The sequence below is a fragment of the Pseudorasbora parva genome, chromosome 3 (genome assembly GCF_024679245.1).
Source record: "Pseudorasbora parva isolate DD20220531a chromosome 3, ASM2467924v1, whole genome shotgun sequence".
Lineage (NCBI taxonomy): Eukaryota > Metazoa > Chordata > Actinopteri > Cypriniformes > Gobionidae > Pseudorasbora > Pseudorasbora parva.
This window is the reverse complement of record NC_090174.1, coordinates 50,916,263-50,939,190: the sequence shown is the minus strand read 5'-3', so window position 1 is coordinate 50,939,190 and position 22,928 is coordinate 50,916,263. Positions and strand designations below refer to the sequence as shown.

The 22,928-nt window shown below is 37.4% G+C and overlaps 1 long non-coding RNA gene across 1 annotated transcript in view; it reads right to left on the bottom strand.

Annotated features, from left to right (window-relative positions):
• Positions 1 to 22,928, bottom strand: part of LOC137071405 (uncharacterized) — a 43,252-nt gene that overhangs the window by 784 nt on the left and 19,540 nt on the right. The gene's annotated exons all lie outside the window — the stretch shown is intronic.

Here is a 22,928-nt window from a genome sequence, read left to right as displayed (position 1 = left end):
TCAGAAATGGTGACGCATGAATTAAAAAAAAATATATGAAAAAAACCCTCTCATTTTCTCAAATATTTTTTCTGTTATCACTGTAAAGCTACATTGAAACAATCTTCATTGTATAAAGTGCTATATGACAAGTCAAGGTGAGGTTCAGGAGAAGGTTTTTCTGTATGACATTTTAGCAGCTGCGCTATACTGTGGGATCCAAGCACAGAAGGTGAATTGGACTCGTAATGAATTTATCATGCTAACTGCAAATTTTAACTCTAATGCCTGCTATAGAGACTAATGCTGGTGATTTTGACAATCCTTTAAGCTCATTTCAAATCACACTGTAAATTATGATCTAATAAACTGTATGACATGTATGTAGACAATGATGACACCCTATTGAATAGGGCTAGAAGAATATAGAAGAATAAAACATCATTAGCTTGTTCTAGTGGTAAACAAATAAAGCAAGATGAAACGCACTTTGGCAATTGTGGTTTTTAAGTGCGCTGAAAAAGAGGAAGTGAAAGAGGAGAATATGGATGCGGTCATAGATAAGGAAAAGATGCCAACTTGGCATGCCAATTCTGCAAATGGAGTTTGCAGGGTGGTTCCGTGTTTTTTTTCTTCTCTAGGCTTGATTGTGTTTATGAAATTGTGATTGCATTGAAACATTTTTATGATTTAATGTGGACCATGTGCTGTCACTTTAAAGGGTTACTTCAGCAATTAGGATATGGCTTTCAGAAACCCTGGAGTATATTCGAATGATCATGCTTCAGAGGGAGCTATTTCCACACGTTTTCAATCCGTGCATGGGGGGTGGGAGATCACACTCACAGCTCAGCTCGCAGCTGCGGGCATTCATGTAAACGGAGTGGCCGGTGAAGTAAAGTGAGCGTTTCAACTTCTCAAATGAATTCCTATTAAAAGTTAAGCTTCCAAAAGCATGAATTGAAAACGCGCCAGAATAAAAAAGTGCATTGGAATGTATATGCCGTGAGAGCAGACACGTTTATCGCAGCTCTCAACACAAGAGCTCATTCAGCTCATTCATCACGGTGAATGTTATCTGACTCCTGCAGCGTTAGTGCTGTGACACTCCCTCAGCAGCTAAATCACATTATATTGAACAGACACGTTCAGTTTTAATTGTAGCGTCTGTCTCTAACTAAACTGATTTTGTATAAAAAAATGAACGCGGTGGGAAAGTGATCCAGTCAGTCACAGTGATTCAGTAGCGGTGGCTTTGGGAGTGGCCTCACAGGGCAGCGAAGCATTCTGGGAATAGTAGTCTTTCATCCCCATGAGACAAAAATACATTTTCTGTCTTATATCAGTCTAGAAGGCACCAAATTCAAAAATAATTTGACATTTCTACTACATCATTAACCCAGTTTAAATACAGTTTCATCTTCCCAGTGCTGAAGTACCCCTTTAATTCAGCGCGTCCAGTACAGCAAAAAACAGACTCAGTGCGGAAACGTTCGCCGCACTTCACACTAATGGACCGAAACTGCCTGGAGTGTGAAAACTGTAATCTGTTAACATAAAATGGGTAGGGAAAAAAATATGCACCGCAAACAGAGTACGTGTGAAACTGGTGTCAGCAGGTGTCGCTTCAGATAGATATGCTTGATGTATTGCCACTTTCATACGGCTTTCTCGTGCCACAGTATCGTTACCTATAAACTATTATAGTTTTGTCCACCACCCTTATTCCGTCATCATTATATTTTACGGGGGAAGCCAAAATGTTCTCATACATGCGATTTGAATGATGCGGGAGGCTTTTCAAGTTCTCCTGCTCCTCCACTAGCCATTGTTGACTGATTATGCCTTGTTCACTGAACGACAGCTGTGTGTAGTTTCACTGAAACTTGACATTGATTTTAAAAGAAAAAAATTGCTTAAAAAGCTATATCTGTATTTCAAACCAGTATTTTACTCTGGGCCCACTAAACAATTAAGATTAATCCGCAAGTAAAAAAAAAAAAGTGCAATAAATCTGCGGGTTATGAGCGTACCGAACCGTGGGTTGTGATACGAACTGCAATCCGTTACACTCCTATTTATCAGCTGTATTAAATCGTTCTGAAAGTGATTCCAACGTTATCATTTCTCTGAGCCGTTATCATTATAGCTGTGGTGTGAACTCTTCTATTCTTTAATACTGAGAAATATTTTTTAGAAAAATATCTTCAGGGCCGGCCAGTGGCATAGGCGGAATAGGCAAATGCTAGGGGCGCCACTCGTCCATAGGGGCGCCAAAATGAGTGATTTTTCTGGTTTTATTACTGTTACTTTTTATTAATATTAATTAGAAATATTACCAAACAAACCTTAAACAAATCCCCAGACTCTTCCCAGACCACCGCATCAATCTCCTCCTGCCCAGCGAGTGCTTTAGTGTGTCCGATATTGAATGCGTGATCAGTTTAACGTTGGGAAGCTGGTCCCCACTTTTCAAAATGCTTATAAATCATACAGGATACTTTTATTTGAGAAAGTAAAAATGCAGAATATTTCCTGTGATGGGTAGGTTTAGGGGCAGGGGCAGTGTAGGGGGATAGAAAATACGGTTTGTACAGTATAAAAACCATTACGTCTATGGAGAGTCCCCACAAAGATAGTGAACCAGACGTGTGTGTGTGTGTGTGTGTGTGTGTGTGTGTGTGTGTGTGTGTGTGTGTGTGTGTGTGTGTGTGTGTTTGTTTATTTTTATTAAAAAAATTATAAAAGCACAATCAACATATAAAAACCTTGATACAAGGGGCACCAAGTAAAATCTTGCCTAGGGCAGCAAATTGGTCAGGGCCCTGTATATCATTATCAGTATCTTTATAGTTATCATCCTTGGTGTAATAATAATAATAAAGATAGTCATCCAACGGGCCTTTAGTCTGCACATCAGTGGCTCAAACTTCTGTTACTAGCTCTAAAATTACATTTTGGAATTATGAGATGTGATGCGTAAGAAACAAGTCATACACAGGACAAAAAGGACAAAAAGCTGACAAATTACTTCAAATAAAGCATCTGAATAATGTCTTGAGGCGTGGAAACCATAAGCAGAATTATTGACTTAATATGCGTCGTGACCACTGTTTGTCACCTTGGGTGTGCATTATTTCTCTAATAATTCAAAGGCCCATCATTAATTATTCTTTACTTATATTAAAACAATGTCAGTTGGTTCAGTGTTGTGTTATCAAATGCAGTGCATTCAGAGGTTTAAGTCGGGTTTGATTCTTATTGATCCCCAGTAAAGAATACATGAGAAGTTACTGCAATATCCTTGTGAGAAAAACCTGTTGTCACTCTGTAAAGCTGCTACTACTGCATCACATGTGGATCCGCTTGCTATTCAATCTGAGCTAATCATAATTAAACTTGAAATCATGTGCTACACTTGTCAAATCAATGTGATTCACTGAAGCAGCGAGTAAAGCTGTCAAGATCTGCAACTGAAGCAAATGTTCACACCACATAGTGTGTATATGGATGGGTTTTTTAACCTGTGATTGACGATGGTGAGAAACGAGTGAGCTTGAAAGGAAGTGACGGGGCACCACTATTCCATCTTTTGAAAACTTTTAAAGGTGATATTCACTGTGGCATTTCTGCGTGGCTGGTTTTAACATCTTTGTGGTTTTGGGAGCTAAGTGTCAGACGCTGTAGGCAGGTCATATTCAACACTATGCTGACCTTCAAGAAATGTACCCGATCAGAGGAAGTGACAACTTCTGAAGTTTAAAAGGATGCTAAAACATTTCTGCTGCCCTTGCTGTCAGCATGTGCACTTCAAAGAACGGATCTTGCCTCAAGAATGAACTGTGTATGAGCAAAATGAGTGAGAGTCTTGTGAGGCCATTATAGAGTTTAGTAGATTCACTTATACTGCTTTTATGATGAAGTGGAGTATTCAGGCACTTTAACTATAACATGCTGCTGTGCTGATTAGCATATATTTGTTAGTATGCTTCTATTTAATCATGGTTCTGGTCCTTTTTTTGTGGAACACAAAATATATTTTGAGGAAAGCTGATGTCTGAACAACACTGACTTCTATTGTTTGGAGAAAAATAGCATAATAGATTTTTGTTAAATGTACATCTTAAGTTTTACGTAAACGTTAAATGTAAGCCTACGTTCGTTACACGTGCAAATATCCAACCTTCATTCTCCAATATTTAACATGCACATGCAGTCTCAATAGACTTGAACAGAGGATGATTGGTTGGTTTGGCATGGAGGACATCCAACCCCCAGGGTGATCTATACAAGTATGCTGACATGGGCTTGTGTCCGAATTGTTTTCATAAATTGATTTAAAATGAACAAGCATGCAGTCCATCAAGGTGACTCATCTGAGGCAAGTTTTCCTCTTGAGACGAGCAAACAATTACTAACGTCCTCCTCTGCAGAAGATACTGGACCAACTCCATCTACAACCCAGATGAATGTCTGTAGTATCAGCTAGATAGTTAAGTAAACCCACTATTTATACACAAAGTGACATACAGCTCCAGCTTTACAGCATGTGTCAGTTTAATGTACCGTTTAATATAAAAAGGTCCTTAATGGTAAAACAACGGAAACGGTAAAGGTATTCAAACTGTCCCGGTCGAGACAGATGGATTGACTGTAAAAGGGCATGGAGCTGGAATCTGCTGCTTTGTACAATAAAAGCGCTATCATTATACCAACCATCTGCAGAGGGAGGGAAATTGCCTGAGGCATTAAACGAACATCTCTGCTGCTAATCGAAGTGTCATTTTCATTTGCAGGAACCAGTGTGAATTCTCACGCCTCGTCACATGGGGAACCGAGTTCAAAAATGTGGTGACCACCCGTGTCACTTGCCAAATTTGAAGTGTATTCTTTTGGGTAATGAATCGTGTTTTTTTTATTCTGGCCTGATGCTCTTGCTCCATTCATGTATTTATGCGTTCTTTCGGTTTCATTTGCGAGAGTGTGGCCCGATGCCACATCTGGGAAGCCGAAAATGGGAAGAAAAAGGGTTTTTCTCGACCTGTGACAGTTGCCGCTATTTTAGCCAAGGTTATTAGTAATCTTAAAGTGAGAGACTGGCTGAATATATTCCGGATGGAGTCGTTTCTATTTGTGGCCTTGTCTGTATGCAGCACAGGGAAACAAGGGATAGATTTAGCGAGGCTCGATCTGTTCTGCTGATAGCGTAATCCCTCCCTAGACCGGTGAAGATGAAACTCAGACCTCTATTTAGTAAAGTCAAGCTGCTTTCAAGATGATGCATATATAAATCTGGAGTGCATTCATTTTTTTTTTTCTTAAAAGGAGACCATGTCCTTATCTAATACAAAGTTGTAGTATAAAAGATATGAATATTTTATTTATTCTTGAATTTTGCACTTATCTGACTACCAAGCTTAAGATTTATACACCTTACATAATGAGCTAGATGGAACACTTGACATGGTGTTAAATAAATACAGTCCTAATCCCAGGGACACCAAGAAGTTATACGGATGGTTTAAAAGTGCATTAACGCATGCTCCTTTATATGCTTTCCAAGGGCAACCTCCTCCAATTTTCGATATTGTAATGTGCAGATACTTTGACTGTAGAGATCTGCACAATATCACACATTTATACCCACGCCCACAAATACAGTGCATTTCAGGCTCACTTATTCCCACATCCTCTGCAGCTGACGCATCAAAACAGATCATTGAGAGGAAAGATGACTTCCAGCACAATGTGTGCCGCATAATCGACTTCTCAACCAATCAGAACGGATCGTGAAAGGGGCTTTTATCCATTGAGGCCATGAGGAAGCATTTGTGAAAGGACTGTGGCAAAATACATAAAGGCAGATGAGCTACCAGTCATTATAGTTAAATCCACAGGAAGGAAAAAAATCACAAATTAGATTTTTAATATTTTAATTGGTTCACCAACACAGAAATGATATTGCTAAGCCATGCATCACTGTTTGTTAATACTGCTTTTATTTGTCTGAACAAACAAACCCTAACTTAACACCTTAAAAGCTGCACAAAATTATAGCCACCACTTACATTTTTGAAGAAATTGTAAACATCTACACTATACTGTTCGAAAGTTGGTAATATATTTCAGTGTGGTTGAAAAATGTCTTGTATGCTCACAAAATACAGTAAATTAATAATATTGTGAAATATTATTAGAATGTGAAATATACATCTTAATATACACTATCTTGCCAAAGGTATTGGGACACCCATCCTATCATTAAATTCAGGTGTTCCAATCACTTCCATTGCAACAGGTGAATAAAATCAAGCACCTAGGCCTGCAGCCTGCTTCTACAAACATTGGTGAAAGAAAGGGTCGCTCTCAGGAGCTCAGCGAGTTCAAGCGTGGTACTGTATGAGTTGCCGCCTGTACAATAAGTCCATTTCTGAAATTTCCTCACTACTAAACATACCACAGTAAACTATTTATATTTTAAAAAAAAGTGGAAGAAATTGGGAATAACAGTAATGCAGCCACAGAGTGTTAGGCCACGTAAAATCACAGAGAGGGGTCAGCACATGCTGAGGTGCAAAGCTTGCAGATGTCGCCAACTTTATGCACAGTCAAAAATCCAGCGTTGGATGCGGTGGTGTAAAGCACGCCGCCACTGGTCTCTAGAGGAGTGGGGACGTGTTCTCTGGAGTGACAAATCATGCTTCTCTCTCTGGCAATCTGATGGACAATTCTGGGTTTGGTGGTTGCGCTACTTGCCTGACTGCATTGTGTCACGTGTAAAGTTTGGTGGAGGGGGGTAATGGTGTGGGATTGTTTTTTAGGGGTTGGGCTTGGCCCCTTTATTTCAGTGAATGGAACTTTAATTAATTTTATGTAAAGCACTTTGAATTGCCATTGGGTATGAAATGTGCTATACAAATAAACTTGCCTTTCATTGTTTTGCCTTGCCTTCAGCATTCCAAGACATTTGGGACAATTTCATGCTCCCAACTTTGTGTGAACAGTTTGGGGATGGACCCTTCCTGTTCCAACATGACTGTGCTAATATTTGTAACATAATTGTCTTTACTGTAATTAAAAAAAAATCAAATTAATGTGTCCTTTCTGAATAAATTTATTAATTTGTGTAATCAATTTTACCTATACAGGTGTTTATATGAACTCAATATAAAACATTTACAGAGCAAAGGATTTGCATGGCATTTTGTTTGTAGGAAGATGGCATTTGGTTATGATTTGTATATAACACTGAATATATTCTGCAGATTTAGGAATTACAAAAAAATGACAAAGCAAAACATTACCGCACTTGCCAGGTCTAAATGATGAGATTACTCAGTCTGTGATGACGCATTGACCAACTAATACACAAATGATACCTCAAACAAGTGCTACTTCTAGATATAAAAAAAAAGTCAGCTCATCCCTATCGTTTATTTATTTAACATATCGTATAAATACCAACTGAAATCCAACATTAGTCATCACCTTATAGAGAAAGAAAGACCTGCCCAAGGAAAATCTTAATTATGTGACCATTTTAAGGCTGGTGTGAGATCCGAGCAACTGTTAGTGTGAACAACATGACGTGAATCCGCCTTCTTTTTTCACACCTTTGCCACAGAGTTTGGTCCAAAAATACATAACTCAGTGGATCATTCATATTTCGCAGTGTCCTCAGAGGTGTTGCATTTTTCAGCCCTGGCTTTGTGTTCTCTCCTCCTACCCTGTTTTGATTAATGCTAATTGTATTATATGGAAATAAGGGGACGAGGATGAATCAAAGCAATGTTAATGGTTAAAGAGGAGGTTCTGCGCCAGCTGCTGCCTACTCCTAATGGATATTTAATACAGCTGTCAATCCGGCTGTCAGTCTACTGTATACATGCACACGGCAGCGGCACATTCAATAAACCTAATTGGGAGATTAAAACTGATGGATAAACAATGAACAACAAACAAATTGAAAATGAATGATTTACTGTATCACATGATTGACAAAAGAAGCTATATTGAGTTAAAAAGATAATGAGAGAAATAATAAAGTCATAAGCTATGAGAAGCCATTTGGCTAATTGCATTTTTGCAACAGATGTGGTGGAGATTTAGTTTCTCCGTACAGTGCTGTTTGTATTGGAACCCACAGGGTAGCCATTTGTAATGCCAGATTCAAAGAAAAACTAAAATATAAATTATAATGTAAAAAAGTATATTTGTACATAACTGTCACAGTCAGCTTTAGTAGCGCACGAAGATGAATGACTTAAAAGGAAACAATTTAGTAATAAATCCAAACCAGCGCAACGCAACCACATGAATTAGATGACATGGTACACAGAACTGAGGCCCTGTCCACACGGACACACATTTTGTACCCTATCAGCGTTTTGTCCTCACGGATCCGGCGTTTTGGAAGCATGAATCTGATATTTTCTGAAACCGGGTCCCAGAGTGGATAAATCTGAAAACAACATTCTTACGTTTTCGTGTGTACAGCCAATTCGTATATTTTGTGAAACGTGAGGTCATCACACAACGTCCAGCACGGTGAAAGACTAAAGGGATACAGCTACGGGCTCTGGGCATGCGCATATCAATATTGCATCATTTAATTACCGTATTTGCATTATTGTAAAGGTAGGTTTAGGGTTGGGGTAGGTGTAGGTGTAGGCGTTAATGTAACATCAGTTAAGTAGCAAATGTATTTACTGTTATTTTATTGTGAGATTTTGCCTCACCTCCTACCTATACCCTTTCAAGCCACAACTCTTCTTCTCCGTATTTAGTGTATTTCACAGAATTACAGCGCCACACACTCGCCTGCAGGGTATATACAGCAATCCTTAAGTTAAATTTACTACTTTTTAATACTTTTTTACCACCTTCAGAATATTTTTTAAAACCACCACGACACTGAATTGGAAGTGTTAATCAGCGACCTTTCTATTATTCACACATATTTTTACATACATAACATACAAAAAAAAGAATAGATTTAGAATCGACACAAGGAGGAAATCTGTTATAAGTTATCATTCAGACACAGTAAAATACATCTCAACATTCACAAAGGTTGGTTAAGGAGAAGCATTAATGCATACACATTTGATTTCAATTAATAATTGGTAATTCAGCAATTTAATTATTTAGTGTTTTTTTCCAACAACAAAACCTGAGCCGAATACTACATTTCTATAACTGTGATAAGTTGTTGAATTTAACAAAATACTAAAAACTAGTGCTGTCAATCGATTCAAAACAATATTTTTCTGTGATTAATCGCAATAAAAAAAGAAATGTTTTTGTACGTTTTTAATATATGTTTTAATATAATAATTTCACAGTTAATCAAATTACTGTAGAAACAACATAAAGACAGTATATTTTAAACACTTGTTTAAATGGCATCTTTTTATGAATGAAGGCTAGTATTGCTGATATTAATACAAATGGACTGGTAAATGGTAAATGGACTGCATTTATATAGCGCTTTTATCCAAAGCGCTTTACATTTTTGCCTCACATTCCCCCATTCATACACCGACGGCGATGTCAGCCATGTAAGGCGCCATCTAGCTCGTCGGGAGCAGCTGGGGTTAGGTGTCTTGCTCATGGACACTTCGACACTTGGTCAGGTGGAACCGGGGATTGAACCACCAACCTTCTGGTTTGTAGACAACCTACATGAACCACTGAGCCACTGCCGCCCCATAATACAGCTACTGATTTTTTTATTTTTTACATTTATTATTAGGCTTCAAACATATAACAGTTTTTAATTTAGGTAAACTTAAAACAATAATAACATAAACCCATAATAAATGTCATTTTACTCCTGCCCTTCCTGTCTTAACAGTTAGGAAATATACAGAAATTGAATAAAGTTATCAAAGTTATATGCAGTCTGCACTGCACAAACTATAAATTAAATATTTAATCCTTATATAGGCTACAAAAGTTATTTAGTCTAGAGCAGCGAGTCATTTTCTCCGTTCCCTGACAGGAAGCTTTATTGGCTGCTGTCCCTTTAAGAGCAGACAGACACGCGGATCTCACTGTTTATACTGTCTATGGATCGCGCCTCGTTCTCTCACAACTCTTTTTGTTCATTTTAGACTTTATATAAATCATTTGAGATTGCTCTTATGAGGATAGTCGTTGAAGATATGCCTTAAAGCAAGTCTAAAAGAAAACGTAAGCCAGTCACTTCTGTTGAGCGCGCTGTGCTCTGAGATGATGCCGAACGACCACTGAATATGACGTCAGCCTCAAACATACGTTGAGACGGAGACGAAAGGATCTTTGATTGTGTGCCCAGATAAGCTAAAGCCCATATTTAAACGAACTAACGCGAACGCAGATAGAATTTCAATTAGAATAGGACACCTGATAGTCTGAAAAAATAATACCTAATTTGGAAAAAAATAATACCTCTGAGACCACATTTAACACTTTTAATGGCCTTAAATTTGACAATTTTGATTTATCACTTTTTAATACTTTTTAAAACCCCGCGGACACCCTGGCCTGGCATATATACTACATTGTTTTGAGTCAGTTTCAGTGATCTCGTGTGTACTAAGATATTTCTTGAAATGAGGGGGAAAAAAGATCGGATTTGGAAAGCTCTGGCTTCATGTGGACGGGGCCTGAGTAAACGGAAAATACACACAGAGATCGTTAACGTAACACATAACACCTGGGTTAACTCAATTAATGACTATGACAACAGACAAGCCAATCAGAAATGGAAAACAATGAAACAATATTTTTAAGAGTGTAGTCAAAGTGGTTTACATATGGAAGACAGGAATCTCCTCAACCACCACCAATGTGCAGCATCCATCTGGATGATGTCATGGCAGCGATATTGCGCCAGAATGCTCACCACACACTGGCTTATTGGTGGAGATGAAGCTGAGTAAAGAAGTCAATCATTCACTATATATGGGGATGACAAATTTGGCCAGGATGCCGAGGTTACACACATAGAGTTTGTTAATGCAAGACAACAACCCATGGGTAACTCAATTAATGACTATGACAACAGACAAGGGAAGGAGAAACTGGCAACCAAAAAACAATGAGGACTCAAAAGTTAACTAGACAGTGTATAACCCTGACAAGAACAACGTGGAATTATTATTATTATTATTTATGTATTTTAAATGAATTGAAAATTATGTTGTTTTGACAAAATGGGAATATATATATATTTTTTTCCAAGAAATTAATACTCTCAAAAGTCAAAATCAATTTTACTGTAATCTTTAGCACACGGCATGACAAAAACAAGAAACAGAAAACAACAGTGACATCTAGTAGTCACAAGGACTAAAAAGACAACAGTAAATGCTGAAAATAAGTACAGAAAATATTACCACATGGTGAACTAAGAAGTAAACTTGACATCTCTGTCCCTCTCACTATTGAAATGAAAACCTTTTACTAATTGACAGGTTTGTTTTTTTCTTATCTCTTGCTTTTAATGAAAGAAGAAAAAAGAAAAAGAAAAACTTCAAACACACTGCTGAACAATAATTAATCATTTGTATTCTATAATAGTTTTCCCTATTGTGTTGACGAATTTTATGAATGGTTTATGTACTACAAACACTTGCGCATTAAGTCATCGTGGATTTTATACCATGTACAATTGTTTTTCTATCACAGGCAGAAAATAAGGCAGAAAAATATTTTATAGTTTCTATTCTATTTCTATTGACATAATTCATCTCAATGAGCACTGCATTATTACTTTTTAATTTATTTTTATTTTAACGAGATGACTTGAAAAACACAAACATAAACATGATCACAATCGTGTGTTTATTGTCTTCATTCCAGATATTCCACATATTCCAATGTTCTCATTTTGAATAAAAATACAATGTCAAGTCATGCATAGACTATCTTGTCTCTTCGAATTTAAATCTAGATTATTCACATTGGCCCATGAAAACCCAGTGGTTCTCAAACCTGTCCTGAGGACCCCTCACCACTGCACATATACATATACAAATACATTATCAATTATCTAATGAACCAATCACATAGCAGTTGCTTCAATGCATTTAGGGTTGTGGTCCTGGTCAAGAGACAATCTCCAGAACTCCAAAATGATTGTCAGAATGGGAAAGAAAGGTGATCTAGGCAATTATTAGCGTGTCATGGTTGTTGGTGCCAGACGGGCTGGTCTGAGAATTTCACAATCTGCTCAGTTACTGGGATTTTCACACATAACCATTTCTAGGGTTTACAAAGAATGCTGTGAAAAGGGAAAAACATCCAGTATGCCGCAGTCCTGTGGGCGAAAATGCCTTGTTGATGCTAGAGGTCAGAGGAGAATGGGCCAACTGATTTAAGCTGATAGAAGAGCAACTTTGACTGAAATAACCACTCGTTACAACCGAGGTATGCAGCAAAGCATTTGTGAAGCCACAACACAAACAACCTTGAGGCGGATGGGCTACAACAGCAGAAGACCCCACCGGGTACCACTCATCTCCACTACAAATAAGAAAAAAGGCTACAATTTGCACAAGCTCACAAAAATCAGACAGTTGAACACCCAGTTGAAGAAAAATGTTGCTGGTCTGATGAGTCTCGATTTCTGTTGAGAAATTCAGATGGTAGAGTCAGAATTTGGTGTAAACAGAATGAGAACATGGGTCCATCACGCCTTGTTACCACTGTGCAGGCTGCTGCTGGTGGTGGTGTAATGGTGTGGGGGATGTTTTCACACTTAGTGCCAATTGGGCATCATTTAAATGCCACGGCCTACCTGAGCATTGTTTCTGACCATGTCCATCCCCTTATGACCACCATGTCTAAAATGCATAAGGAATCTCTTACTTAAATATTGTCTTCTTTTGTTAAAGGTGGGGTAAGTGCTTTCTGGTAACCAATGTTGATTTCAAATCATCAAAACAAACACGTCCCTATTTTGATAGTTCCATCCCACACATAACCCAGGCAACGCCTATGGCAGAACCTGTGGTGCCAGCCGGCTGAGGGTATGATGTCATCACTAAGTGAAAGGAATGTGTGTTACTAAGGTAATCCAGGTCAAATGTTCAGTAAAAAAGTCATCCCTTACATTCCAAAAACACAAACACAGTTCTCTTGACACTCCAACTAACAAACATATTACAATTATGACAAGATTAGAGGGTTATATCGATCACTAAAAGAGGAAACAAACGTATTTCAGGAGTGCTATCTTACTTTTCAGACACACTTTGGGAGCTAATGCTTGAAACAGACAGTGAGGAGGTTTAGATGCTCCGGGTTTAAACAGTGTGGAAATTAATGGGCAATTATCACCGCTGAAGTGAACCACAATATGTATGTACAAGCAAGCGAACATGACACACGGCATATTCAAGCAAAAGCCAGCATATATTAGTTCTGTAATAAAACAAAACTCAATTAATGTTACTCGTCTATCGAGAAGAAATAAAGCAACCTCGACCATCCCGCTCCTTGAGTTGTCTCCAGCGCTGGAAAGCCGATACTTATTGCCTGATCGTAAGCTTTTTTTTTGTTCCACAGACATTTTCCATTTTTGTTTTTTCATCTGCCTTCTCGTTTTCTGTCGTTGCTCGGCTAATGTCTGTCCTGTCTCGTGTCTTTTTAATAATGGCGTGCTCTGAGCGCTCTCTTCGCCCCGTCATTATTAGACACACACCCTTACTGCTGATTGGCTACAAGTTTGTTTTGGTACTCGGCCCGAGACACTTTTCTAAAGTAGTTTTGAAATACAACTTACCCCTTTAATGACAGGATTCGTGAAAGCGAGCAGAAGAAAAACTGGCTTTTCTAACTTAAATACCTGTAATTGGCCATTGCATTCAAGAGATCAACAAACATGTCTGTGATTGGCCACATTTCTCACCACATTTGACTGTTGCCAAATCTCTTTAGCCAATTATGTTATATTATTTCAGTATCAACTGAGAGTGGTCATTCTTTCATTTCAGGGTGCATATATCTAAATTTGAATTTGTAATATTTTAATTTAACAAAAATTATTTGTGATCAAACACTAATTTGTGGACCCCCGGTTGAAGAGCTTTGTTCTACACCCATGAAGTAGAATGAGGTTATTGTTGCGTTTAGGTTGGTAAGTCAGTCTTAGTCCGTCGTAGTGTTCTATAAGTGAAGATGGGTGTAGCAAGCAGGACGAGACCGGTGCAGCGCGCAGATGGCGCTCATTATCACTCACCACTGGCCTCGCCCCGTTCACACAGTCCCTCAGCCTTGTCCTGCTTGCCACAATGGCGTTAAAATATATTTTTAAAATATATGAAAATAGAAAACAATTATTTTAAATTGTAACAATGTTTACAATATTACTGTTTTTAATGTATTTTTGATCAAATAAATGCTGAATAAAAACTGAGTAACCTTTTTCAAATTTGAATGGTTTTACATGCAATACATTCATTACACATACTGTAAAAAAGCAAAACATTAATGGTCATTTAATACTTCTGACAACATTTTCAGGCATCAAAAACATTTTAGCCAATGGAGGGTCCTAGGTGAACTCAACTCAAGGGTTGGACTAAAGCTGTTGAACAATTAGCTTGTTCAGTTGGGGACACTAAAATTATGATCCAAGTTATTCAACTAAATATACAAATAAAATTAATTTATTAGGTCTTATTTAATTCTATAAACTATAATACTGATCTGCCAACATTGTCGCTATATGATAAATTAAAATAAGCTGATAACATTTGTTCTGTTTTCTCCTGAGTCTGGTAAATGTTTTATCCAGAACGACTGTACAGCCGAATCAAATTTTGTTGAAAAATTGTCTTGTTTAACGCTGTGAAGCTGCTTTGGAAACAATTGTTAATGTAAAAGCACTATATAAATAAATTTGATTGATTGATTTATTTATTGATTCTAAATCATGGCCCATTCAGCTATTTTAGTGCCGGAATGATTTGTTATATAATAAAGTATTTTATTCTAACCATAAGTCCATTCCACAAAGCACTGCAGACACTTTTACTTTTTGGGGAAGAAGAAAACAAGCTAATATCATGACCCAAGAATGCCTCTTTCATCAAAGAACATTCACCCACCACCTATCCTTGTTTTTTCATTCTGGTCACAGCCCTCAGCATTCACCCCGGTCCTTTGGCTCTGACATAAATCCAGGGAGCTGATCCCTGACAGGCACCCCGCTGCACTGCATCAGCCATTTGAGAAATAACAAGAGGTACATTATGAGCAATTCAAATATGGAAACCAGTTTATGCTAATATTGATCTAACTATTGATTTGAATAATAAGGCAACTGGAAATGATAGGATGTTCAGGGAGGGCAGCATTACTCATTTGTGTGGAAAAATATTGTCTTGCCATTTGTAGAGCATAAACTTAATTTAGATGAAATCTAGAGAATCACCATAAAGGTCATTCACTAGACAGGCAGCCAAAAAAAGCATTCATGAAAATCATTTGAAAGAGACGCAAGCAAGAGTTGAACAAAGGCAGGAAAACAAAAAATAAGGAATAAATTAGATTTCAGGTTGAATACGGGTGATGATGTTTTTAATGCTCTTCAATACAAGTGATATAATAGAAATAATTACTAAAGTAACAATGAGCTCAGGTTATTAAATTTTTCTTTCTTGCATAAATCTTTGTCCAAGGTGGAGATTACAAAGGTATATGAAAAAAACAAAATCATAAAAGTACATTTTTCATGCTGATCTTATTGGGAAGCCGACACACCCACATACAAACACGCACACGCACGCGCACGCACGCACACACACAGTTTACTTTCAAAGTTTACTTTGTGAGGACTCTACATAGACGTAATAGTTTTTATACTGTACAAACTCTATCCTCTTACACTAACCCTACCCATAAACCTACCATCACACAAATCGTTCAGCATGTTTACATAAAAAAACAAAAAAATAAAATAAAATAAAAACTCATTGTGTATGACTTAAAAAAAAAAAAAGCTTGTTTCATCATGGGGCCCTCAATTTAGGTCCCACGGTTACATGAGTCCCCATGAGTCAGTGTGCATTCTGATTTAAGTCCCCGCCGGGATAGTAAAAACATAAACATACACGTGGTGCACACACACACACGCACACACAAAACAATAACAACAAGAAAAAACCATAGGAGGTACAAGATAATATAACACATTGCAAAAGGTACAAAAACTCTCACTGCTACCTTAATTGCAAAGCCTTTTAGCTTGTTTTTCGACAACGTACACCTGCACCACGGCACAGCAGGAGAGAAGAATCATTACAGACACAGACATCCTTTTAAAACTGTCACGTGTTAGAGCACAAATCAGCCATGCAAGATCTTGCCAGACATAATGCGACTGGCATGGGTCACGTCTGCACGTCGGCCTCCTTTTTTAATGCCGCTTTCTATGGTCATATCAAACCGCTGCTCATTCCTGTTTTCAGCTCTCTTCTTATTGAGCACAGAGGTAGCTGTAATTAAGTCTGGTGCAGAGACAAAGCTGCACAGAATTGACTGGATTCCTGCTGACACCCGGCTTTTTTAACACCAGCTTGAACAAACACGTGCTTGCTCTCACTGGTGAGAAAGAAATGGCAAGGACGGAAAGAGGCACAAATTAGACTATGGTACATAATGCTCCCTGAATGCCATCCAATATGGCAGTCTAAAAATGCATGCTGTATAAAATGTGAAATTACAGAGGGGGTGTGAGAAAATAATTTTACACCTGCTGATTCTAAGATTTTTTTTTTAAACAAGCGTGATGTAAAGAAAATGAGACAAACCAGAGAGCAAGAGAAGTTCACGTTTCACTCAAATGCCCGTTGAAACCTATTGACTTCCACAATGTTAAAGCAGCACTAGGTAACTTTTTAACCTTCATAATATATTTTTTAAGACTCTTGTGATGATACATCGACTTACAATAGGTTGATTGACACGTCTGCCATAGCTTGATGGGGTCTGTATCGTTTTTAATCGTACTTTTAAACTTCGAGTTTCGGGTAGTAACCCGAGAACAAAAAGAACTACAAAATTCGACTGCTTTACAGCATATACGTCACTTCCACCAACACCCACACTTCCTTAAATTCAGACGTGCAAGCCCAACTTTGTTCGTCGGATAATATAGTCATGTCCGAAGCAGCACAGACAAATAAGAAAGAAAAGGTTTTGTTGGAGGAAAGCAATAAAAGGAAACAAAAAGCGTTTGCTCGTTGGCGTGAGCTGAAGGAGGCGTGCCCAACCGATGCTGTCCTGCTTGTTACGGTGAGCTACCACTCAAACATTGAATTGAAGTATCATATAGATTCTGTAAAACGGTAACCAATAAACTACTATAATGACGCTGGCTTGTAAACGTGAGCATTGCGATTATTTGGCGTTTGAAAAAAATAAACCCATGAAATTATATTCATATGACATGCTGAATATGCCACATATGCCACTGACATATGCCACTGACTGTACCTGGGATGAAGACATTTCACACGCGACGCCAGAAGAACACCTGCATGTGAACTCCTCCTGCAGTGTTCAGGTTAACTGTTAGTGCTGCACCAACCCGCGAGGCCGCTTTTATGAAGTTATTTGGCCCGCCCCGCACCACTGTATATATTTTTATATATACAGCGAGTACCGGGACGTTTATTATTACGGGACACAGTAGCCGGGCGCCTGCAGTATTTCCGTGTTTCCGGTTATGATTATAAGGTAAAGCAGCTCTGTTTATCATATTAGATACATGTAAGTGTGTTTAAAATGATGTTATGACGTTCCTCTATGCGTTCGCTCGGCGCTGCTGTGACATGTTCACACTGCTAAGAGAAAAGCGTTTCTGCAGAATAAAACCGAGGCTAACGCAGATATGACACAATTGACAGGCGACTTCCTCAGACGCTATGCTGAAACATCCCGGTTTCAGCAATTTAAATACATTTCTAATTTACAAATAGTTGGAAACATTTGGGATATTGTAAGTACTCAACTGAACAAAATATATAACACTGGCCTAGTGGTTTTTGGATATTTTACTGCAAAAATACTACATAGAGGACCTTTAAGTCGAAGGGAAAAAAAACAGCTTGTACAACCTAATTTTCATCAGCAGAAAAAGTTGACAAGCGCAATGTATTACATTTTGATTAAAAATTAATTGTTTTTTTTGTTTTGTTTTTTTATAACATGCACCAATCAAATGTTCACAATAAGACCAGAAACATGCAATAGGAAAATTAGCCTCTACTTTTTAAATAGCAATGTTTTTTTGTTCCAAATCAAAACTGAAATGTAAAGAAACAGATACAAAAATATAGTCAAAATATTATAATTTAGTTCACCTCAAAATTAAGATTTCTTGATATTTTACTCGCCCCAAACGTCTCATCCAAGATGTTTGTATCTTTCTTTCTTCAGTTGAAAATATATATATATATTTTTTTTTTTAAGGAAAACATTCCAGGATTTTTAATTTTCAAAAAAAAAAAAAAAGTATATACTTTTTAACCTAAATTGCTTACTTCTGCCTACGTCTAGCGTGACCTTTAAGATAACGTAATCAGAGCTGCACAAGATTGTAGACTTTAGGTTAAAAAGTATATTTTTTTATTTTAGAAAATGGCCGATGGTTTCACTAGATAAGACCAGAAGTATTCAGACTATAATATAATATAATATAATATAATATAATATAATATAATATAATATAATATAATATAATATAATTAATATAATATAATATAATATAATATAATATAATATAATATAATATAATATAAATATAATACTTATGTCAATTATTCTGACACAAATAATACAACTGATTGTGCTTTCTATTGAGAATCTAAATCATTCACTTATCAAGAAAGGTGAATTATGAATCAAATCATGTAAGCAGCCCAGCAAACAAAACCAAGCCATATAAAAAAACAAATTCAGTGGAGACAAAAGTAGCCTAGCACAAAGCATTTCAAAGGATTTGGAGGTAAAGATCACTTGAGAAAGCACAGTGAATCTGGATGCTTTGCATGTTGTTTATAAGTGGACACAAAACATAAAATGGGTCAGATAATACCTCTCATCCAACCAAGATTTCCATGGTCTGCCCTTCAGGAAAAGAAGGTGGGAGGTGGTTGCAGACAGAGCATGTTTGTCAGGGAGCGTGTGCTGGAACAAGCACCGGGGCAGAATGACTCAGGGGAGCTAGTTTTTCATTAGCCTTTACCAAATTATAATACTATGAATATTAGTTAATACTAGTTCAGGTTGTTTTCTTTTCTTTTCGTTTTAGGTCATAAAAGGGATTATATAACCAGTTCTGAATGGAGAGCTATCTTAAAATGAATTAATTTAAGTATAAAGATATAAAAACCCTAAAAAGTACTTGGATTGTCATCCCAAAAATGAAAACTCATCATTTACTCACCCTAATGTTCCAAATTTGTATGCATTTTTTCTTCTTCTGCTGAACACAAAAGAAGATATTTCAACCCGAAGAATGTTGATAACCAAACAGTTTTCCAGTTAACTCTCATAATATTGTTTTGCACAAACAATGGAAGTTAATGGGATCTGAAAGTGTTAATCTACCAACATTTGTATATTATAAAAATGTATAATGTCTTGTTTAAAATAATAGCAGTACAATGTGACTAACCAGAATAATCAAGGTTTTTAGTATATTTTTTATTGCTACGTGGCAAACAAGTTACCAGTAGGTTCAGTAGATTGTCAGAAAACAAACAAGACCCAGCATTCATGATATGGTCATTGTCTTAAGGCTGTGCAATTGGGCAATTAGTTGAAAGGGGTGTGTTCAAAAAAATAGCAGTGTCTACCTTTGACTGTACAAACTCAAAACTATTTTGTACAAACATTTTTTTTTCTGGGATTTAGCAATCCTGTGAATCACTAAACTAATATTTAGTTGTATGACCACAGTTTTTTAAAACTGCTTGACATCTGTGTGGCATGGAGTCAACCAACTTGTAGCACCTCTCAGCTGTTATTCCACCCCATGATTCTTTAACAACATTCCACAATTCATTCACATTTCTTGGTTTTGCTTCAGAAACAGCATTTTTGATATCACCCCACAAGTTCTCAATTGGATTAAGGTCTGGAGATTGGGCTGGCCACTCCATAACATTAATTTTGTTGGTTTGGAACCAAGACTTTGCCCGTTTACTAGTGTGTTTTGGGTCATTGTCTTGTTGAAACAACCGTTTCAAGGGCATGTCCTCTTCAGCATAGGGCAACATGACCTCTTCAAGTATTTTAACATATGCAAACTGATCCATGATCCCTGGTATGCGATAAATAGGCCCAACACCATAGTAGGAGAAACATGCCCATATCATGATGCTTGCACCTCCATGCTTCACTGTCTTCACTGTGTACTGTGGCTTGAATTCAGAGTTTGGGGGTCGTCTCACAAACTGCCTGTGGCCCTTGGACCCAAAAAGAACAATTTTACTCTCATCAGTCCACAAAATGTTCCTCCATTTCTCTTTAGGCCAGTTGATGTGTTCTTTGGCAAATTGTAACCTCTTCTGCACATGCCTTTTTTTTAACAGAGGGACTTTGCGGGGGATTCTTGAAAATAGATTAGCTTCACACAGACGTCTTCTAACTGTCACAGTACTTACAGGTAACTCCAGACTGTCTTTGATCATCCTGGAGGTGATCATTGGCTGAGCTTTTGCCATTCTGGTTATTTTTCTATCCATTTTGATGGTTGTCTTCCGTTTTCTTCCACGTCTCTCTGGTTTTGCTCTCCATTTTAAGGCATTGGAGATCATTTTAGCTGAACAGCCTGTCATTTTTTACACTTCTTTATAGGTTTTCCCCTCTCTAATCAACTTTTTAATTAAAGTACGCTGTTCTTCTGAACAATGTCTTGAACGACCCATTTTCCTCAGCTTTCAAATGCATGTTCAACAAGTGTTGGCTTCATCCTTTAATAGGGGCCACCTGATTCACACCTGTTTCTTCACAAAATTGATGACCTCAGTGATTGAATGCCACACTGCTATTTTTTTGAACACACCCCTTTCAACTAATTCAACTAATTGCCCAATTGCACAGCCTTAAGAGCGTGCATATCATGAATGCTGGGTCTCATTTGTTTTCTGAGAATCTACTGAACCTACTAGTAACTTGTTTGCCAAGTAGCAATAAAAAAATATACGAAAAACCTTGATTATTCTGGTTAGTCACATTGTACTGCTATTATTTTGAACAAGACTGTATATATTTATATAATATTTTAAATATATATTTAAAAAATGTGTGTGTGTGGGGGGGGGGGGGGGGGGGGGGGTTGACTATTTGTTGTTGACTATCCCTATTGCCAGGTACATAGTTTTGGTTCTGTTTACTGTATTACACATCTGTGTTGTTTTTTGTTGATTACTCCTTGTCAGTAAGCCCACTTCTTTCAGTTCCCTTGTCCGGTATGTTTCTGCAAAATAAATATACTTTAAGCCATACATACAGTTGAGAGGTTTCAAATAAAAGTTGCATAAAATTATTTGCAATATGACTATAAAATCTGTTGGAAAGGTTATTCCTGAGAAAGGGTCTAATATAGTTTGTTTGCAAATATTGTTATCTAATGCAATACAATTCTGATGTGTCCAAAAAAACTATCCACTATATATACGATTTGGCAAATTAGATAAATTAAATAGCTTTAATCTTCTCGTGGAATGCTTTTAAAATAATTGATCTAAAGTGCAGCTGGAAAGGGGCTCTAAAGAGCATACATGTTCATAAATCACTGGATAACAATGTAGGATTGACTCTAATCCCAACAATTCCAACCTCGCATTGTCCTAACCAATCCCTTCTATCCCCTGCTTTTTAAAACTTGCAGCTCATATATTGGCGCTCCAATTCTTGGATTCCTCTTTCAGTCATGCTGGTCCACAGCAAGATTTCTAATTTGCCACAAATCTGCTCCCATTTCCTGCGATGACCCCCACAGAGCCTGGAGCCGACTACACAGTGAAGCCCAATAATGGCAGAAGTGAGCTAAAGCGTCCGACTGACGAGGTAACGTAGCAAGCTTTTCTGCCGGCGCTCAACGGGCTCCAGTGAAGAATGTCAAGCTTTGAGCCACAGGGCGAGAGTAATGTCACAGCAAGAGGAGACTGCATGCAGTTTAGATTCAAGACAAGGAACATGGCAGGAGTTTGCAGTCACATGTATTTTATGATGGGTACTATCTCCCTAAAATGGCACATATCTTTTCTTTTTTTTGCCAAAATGATGTCAGTTTATCTTTGTCAACATCTTCAGCTAGGCCAGCACTGCTATAATCTGTCATCTGATCGATGATCTGTCATCTTGTCTGATATCAGGAATACACAATACTGTAGGTTTATATGAACAGAAAAAATGGTCCTTTTATGAATAGGCAAGCAGTGCTGTTACTATTTATCATATTTAAGGAGATCAAAAAACAAACAAAAAACTGTAATCCTTGATGTTGTTTTCAAACCACAACACATTGTTGCCATGAAATACAAAAGTACACAGCTCTTACTATACCATGACAATTCGTAGTGACATCTGTCAGATCCATAGAGGACAGAAAACAACTATAATAAATTTATCAAATATGGCTTGTGCTCTATATTCATAGGCATTCATAAAGGATTGTGCCACCAATTATGGTCAACTTTTCAACTAAGGAAAACACCCATATCAATGTATTAATTAAAAATAAATTTAAATGCACTTTAAAAGTGCACTATGTAACATTTTTACAGTAAAATATCCAAAAACATCTAGGCCAGTGTTATATATTTTATTCAGTTGAGTACTTACAATATCCCAAATGTTTCCAAATGCTTGCAAAAATTGCTATTTTAACCAAGGAGCCGGGACATGTCAGAGAGTTGCCTGTCAATTGCGTCATATGTGCGTTA